At 38.5% G+C, this 6,000-nt stretch overlaps 1 long non-coding RNA gene across 1 annotated transcript; it reads left to right on the top strand.

Moving 5' to 3' along the window:
- Positions 1-479: 479 nt before the first annotated feature.
- Positions 480-1,019, top strand: LOC128605398 (uncharacterized). The gene is made up of 2 exons (XR_008385547.1): positions 480-615; positions 814-1,019. It is a non-coding gene; the product is annotated as an uncharacterized LOC128605398 (long non-coding RNA).
- Positions 1,020-6,000: the final 4,981 nt, after the last annotated feature.

The raw sequence follows: 6,000 nt of genomic DNA, 5'->3' as shown, positions 1-6,000 counted from the left end.
TATAATTGCCCCATCTTTCAGGAGTAACTTTTTGACATACACGGTATGGCAAAAGTATGTGGACAGTTCTATATGACAGTTCTGTATACATCTATATGTGCCCATTCCAAAGGCATTAATATGGAGTGGTTTCCCCATTTTGCAGCTGTAACAGCTTCCACTCTTCTGGGAAGGATTTCCCAGATTTGGACTGGGATTTGTGCCCATTCAACCACAAAAGCAACACAGCACACTGCAATACTGACCATTCATTAACAGAATACCTCACAGGTGTATATTCCTTACCAGTAATCTTCTCCAGCTCTGCCCTCCATTCACAAACCCCTGCTCGAGCATGCCCCTGCTTCCACATACCACCACTGCCCGTCTCAGACCAAGGAGCTGTCCGGCCTGCCGTCAACTCAACCCACTTTCCCCCACCCCAAGCCTGGAGAGAATTGATTTAGAAGCCTTGCAAGCTGAAGCTAACCCAAGGGGCATTACACTTCTGACACATGCTTGAGGTTTTTGGCCAATCACAATGCAACAGATCAGCTGGCCAATCAGAGCATTCTGGGCTTTTTGGAAGGAGGGGCTTTGGAGAAATTGATCATTTGAGGCAGCCTTGGAATAGAGGTACTTCAATAATGTACAGTATGTTACAAATAATGTGTTTTTTGAACATTAAAGCATGTAAACCTATTCCATTACACCCAATCAACAAAATAATGAATGTTTAAAAACGTTTATAAATCATGATATGAATCCTTTAATCTATTGTACATGTAATTTACATTGACTTTTTTAAAAAGAATTTCTTTCTTAAATTTGCAGATGACGGTGGTGGAAGAAGTGAACTTGATTTTTCAAGTGGAAAAGTGGATCAGAAGTTGTTACAATTACAATTTTTTATGATTTTTAATATAGTTACAATTTATTTTTATGATACAGTGTTCTTGCAAATTTTTATTTATGAAAAGGTTTTCATGGGTTATTTTTTTTTTAATTAAATGATATTTACTGTTTTGAATGTCCTGAGATTCATGGCTTTTTATTTTATTTAAAGAATGGATCAACAAAAACATGAATTGTGTGCTGATTATTTATTTATGTAGACAGATTTGTTTTATTTATGATTAGAGATGTATGAATATAACAAATAAATGATGAAAATGAGGTTAAGAGAAAGTTATGGGAATGTTAAGAGAACGTTAGGGGAATGTTATGGGAACATTAAGAGAATATTAGGGGGACATTATGGGAACACTCTACAGACCTAAAAACAACACTCTTTTTCCATAAAGAAAACTTTCCTGGCTAACCAAAAACAAACCTTAAAAATGTATGTTCTGGGAATGTTCTGGGAACATTAGTTCTGGTAACCAAAATTGTTAGCTGGGGCAAAAGTTTTGCGAGCGAACAAAAAAGCATAGACATATAAAAATTTCCCATCTCATACTTTTTTTCACCACCATGTCCCCTTAGGGGCTCCATAGCATGCATACCACTACAGCATATTGCAAGACTTGCAACCTCATTATACGTATATAATTAATATAATTATAATAATTATACTAATTATTAAAAGTACATATATTTATTAATATTTAACAGTAACAGAGGAACGCCACCAAAGTAGTGAAGTAAAAGTACATTTCTGTGATTAAAAATTGGCTTGAGTAAGAGTATATGTATGGCCAGTTAAACTTCTCCATGGCTGTGAGAGTATGGGAACAGAAGGCCACTGTCTGGAAGCATCTTCCCATCATGCTCTTGAAGCAATGTTCTACTTTGTAACTGCTGGCATCAGCATTGATGACTGTTGGCTTGTTCCCATCATAATATGCCACACCAACATTTCACTTTTGTGAACGCCTCCTCTTGACTCTTATCCCATCTCCACACTGCATTGGCTCTAAGTATCTCATTCAGTGGCTGTAGCACAGTAGTGCTGTGTGGCAGGAACGGCAAAGGTAATTAATCATACCCAGCATCCAATTTAACTCGGTCAGATTTTGGGGTTTTCTGAGGTCCCGAATAGCATGGACCTTTTCCAGGTTGGGCCTGATACCCTCTTGTCTGAGACTGTGTCCAACAAAACCCAGATCCTTTTGGCCAAAAGGTGCATTTTTCCATCTTCATCTTCAGCCCTGAGGCATGTATAGCCTTCAGTACTTCATCGAGTCTATGGTCATATTCTTCACATGTACGACCATATACAAAGATGTCGTCAGTGTAGCAGCATACTCTCTCATACTTCTGAAGTAGCTCAGTCCTGTGTTTCTGAAATATCTCTGGAGCGCTGGTTATGCTGAATGGCAAACAACAAGAACAATACCTCTTGTAGGGGGTTTTGAAAGTAGTCAACTGCTGGTGTCATTTAGAGGAATCTGCCAGAAACTACTGACCACACCCATACTGGAAAAGACCCTGCCAGTTTGGAAGTGATGCCATCCAAGGTTTGCAGAACAAACTTTTCGAAAAAGGTCTCAATCAGCCGTTTAAGGTCGATGCATATCCTAATGTCTCAGTTCCTTTTGGTGACTGGCACGACTGGGGCACACCATGGGGTGGGCATAGAAACCTCTTCAATCATGCCCAGCTGCTCCATTCTATCCAGTTCTTGTTGGACCTTTGTAAGCTTTGGGATTGGTAGTGTACAATCTACATAGAAACTGTACAGCTACGCTATATTTTGAGCATTATTTTAACTGGTTTGTATGCCATCAGTCCCAAAGAGCAAAACATACTATTTCTTATTTCATCTATTATTTTTATTTAGCCCCATTTGAATTACAGTACTATGTCCCAGCAGATTTCTAACATGAGCTCTTCTCACCACATATGCATTCATCAAGTACCTATTTTTTTTTCACACTTACTCCGGTTCTCAGTTGTCCCATACACTCCAGCTTGCCACCAGGACTGTTCAGTATAACATTTGTTTTGCTCAGTGGTATTTTGTTCTTTAGACTTTCATTGCTTTTCTCAGACATTACAGTGGAGTCCGCACCGGAGTCAATTTTGAAATTGATTATTTGTCCATCCATGAAAATGTCGACAGTCCATGGTGGAATGGGTGCATCCTCACTTTGAACAGAGCCTAAGAACATTGCTGACCCCGCATCTTCACTTCGTGCACTGTCTTAGTGTGGCAGACCACAGTGAAAAGGCCAATCTTTATGACATTCTTCTTTTTTGGTAGGATATTCTCTCTGATTATGTGTTTTTTACATCTTGTGCATTTCTTCCTCTCACTCCATTCATTTCTATAGCATTGTCTTTTCTTTGTCTGTTAGAGCTAGTTTTTCTTCTTCTTCCACAATTTTGTTTGGAGAATTTTTCCTCCTCCAATTTACTTTTGCTTTGCTCAGCATTTTGGTTTTTACTGAGCTTGTGGCTACATGCCATTTCAATTGTTCTAGTGAGCGTCAATGTTCCTTGAAGCTGCAGCTTTTCTCATAGAGATTTGTCTCTCAATCCGATTATAATCCTGTCTCGGATACATTCATCTTTTAGTTCGCGAAAATGTTCTGAGAGCTCGCACAGACCCCTTACAAACGCCTCCACTGTCTCTCCATTGCAGTGACAACGCTGATGAAAGCGAGAAAGTTCGTATATCATGTTTCTTCGGGGAATGAAGTGCTCGTCAATCTTCTGAATCAGCACTTCATAGTGACCCACACATCGCAGTCCTCTAATGATAGTTTGGTGGCTGTTCTGTAGTGCATGAATCTTTGTTTCCACTCTGGCCATTCGTTCGGTCTTTGATTTGAGCATGGCCCTCGACTGTATAGCTCTTCACTCAACGGGGCATTATGCTATCAATCTGTCCACTGAGCTAAAATCCCACCTCAATCACCATGTCATAAACCACGCTAGACTTGCATGTGCTTTCTGACTCTGTTTACTGAACACTCCCTCATACATACATACGCATACATAATGACCAATGAGAAAGACCAATTGCTACTATCCCAAATATAATTTATCACACCAATAATTGTTGCACACCTATATTTAACAAAGATATTATTTTATAAACCTGGGTTTTGTTTGCAATTGTTTGATATCAATGAGAGCAGAGTATTTTTGTGATTTTTTTTAACAAAAGATCAAAAGGGTAAACAATAAATATTTTTTTCTACAACCTTCTTTGCTCATATTTACCAAGGGTGCCAATATTAGTGGAGGGCACTGTATGTGTGTGTTTATTTTCCCTGTGCTGAGAGAGAACCTCAGTGCACAGACTTTGGTCTGTTTATTTGTGCTGTACACGTGCAGACAGTCTTGCTGAGTCAGTTTGGCTTTGGTCCACAGTAAACTCACATCCCCTTCCAAGTGCACTACTGACACCTCCTCAAATTCTATTGCACTACTTATCCACTGTGTATTTGAAGTGAAAACTTAGTATGATTAGGACAGCAACATTCATTATACATTATTGTATGTATAAATGAATTCAATAAATGAATGCATATCCATACCCATGCATACACACACACAAAAAAATACGAACACAATTTAAGCACACCACATAGAATAATTACAATGTGCAAAGCCTCAAATTTTAGATCTGCTGATGATGGCACAGCAGGAAGTGTTGCTGCTTCACCGCTCCAGGACTTTTGCTTTGATCCTGAGCTTGGCTTGCTGTCTGTGTCGCGTTTCTGTGCATGTTCTCCCCATGTTCCTGTGAGTTTATTCCCAAAAAATGTCAGTAGATGTGCATGCATGGTGCTCTGTGGACAGGGCTGTTTCTTGCTATAAGCAGTCACTGATGGCCCCTTGTGATTTTTAAAATAAATATGCAAAACAGCACACTACTTTCATTTGGCAAAAAAAAGTTTATGTATCAGGCAGTCACAAGGGGCCCCCTACTGGTGTGAAATGAATAGAAACTGCCATGTACATAACTAAATTAGGTAACTATTATTGATGGCTTGGTATTGTAATTGATTTAATTTATTTTTAGTATGGTATTTATTTTATTAGGATTCCTCCATCAGGAACAAAAAAGCCATTGGGGACCCATAAAGTCCGCCATGATACATTTTCCAGTACATTGAAAATTTGTCAGAAACGACAAAAATCTTCTCCTTATGAACCGTAGATCCAATTGACTTGAACTGTGGTACATATGTGCGGGATAGATGTCTTTCTATAGTGTGATAAGTGATAAGGAATCAAAAAAACAATTGGCCAAACTATTTAAATATTGGTGAATTGAGAACTGTTGCACATATTTCTTGTGTCCATAAATCAATGGAACATTAACCTATGGACTTTATCTGTGCCACACACAAAGAGGACACTACAATATGTTACCATGTGCGATGGCAACCTCATATCTCCAAAAAACAATGATATTTAAAGGAATATTCTATTTTATAATACGTTATATTATGTTTAACATTATCTTTATTGCCCACTAGATGGCGCTGTTTGTCTTGGAGTGAGCCAAAGTAGCCTTCATTCAGATTAATGTTATAGCAGCACAGAGTAAATCAAGTTAATGTTATAGCAGCAGGAATCAATTCAAAATAATGTTAAAGTAGCGTTGTATCAGCACGAAGTAATTCTCCAAAATTCTCACTGACTCCTGATTTTTCTCTACAATGATCATCTGTGGAAAAACTACAAAAATGAACTTAAATTTTGCCATTGATTGAAAAGGTTTGGCACATTGATACTACAGGCCACAAGTAACTCTAACACCACAAATGGCCTGCATGAGCCCATAAGTGGCACTACAGGCCATGTCCAAAGTCTATGTGATTTTCCCTCTGCCCCATAAGTCCAAAATGTCTGAAAATTGGTATACGTGCCTTATTTCTCATGGGGAACAAAAAAGCCATTGGGACCCTTGAAGTCTGCCATGATGGACTCTCCAGTCTAAAACTACAAAAAATCTTCTCCTTATGAACTGTAGGTCTGATAGACTTGAACTGTGGTACATTTGTGTGGGATACATGTCTTTCTATAGGGTGATAAGCAATAAGGAATTAAATAAAAGTTGGC

Source organism: Ictalurus furcatus, chromosome 3 (genome assembly GCF_023375685.1).
Source record: "Ictalurus furcatus strain D&B chromosome 3, Billie_1.0, whole genome shotgun sequence".
NCBI classification, from domain to species: Eukaryota; Metazoa; Chordata; class Actinopteri; order Siluriformes; family Ictaluridae; genus Ictalurus; species Ictalurus furcatus.
Note: the sequence above shows the minus strand (reverse complement) of the source record. Positions and strands in the feature narration are given on the sequence as shown.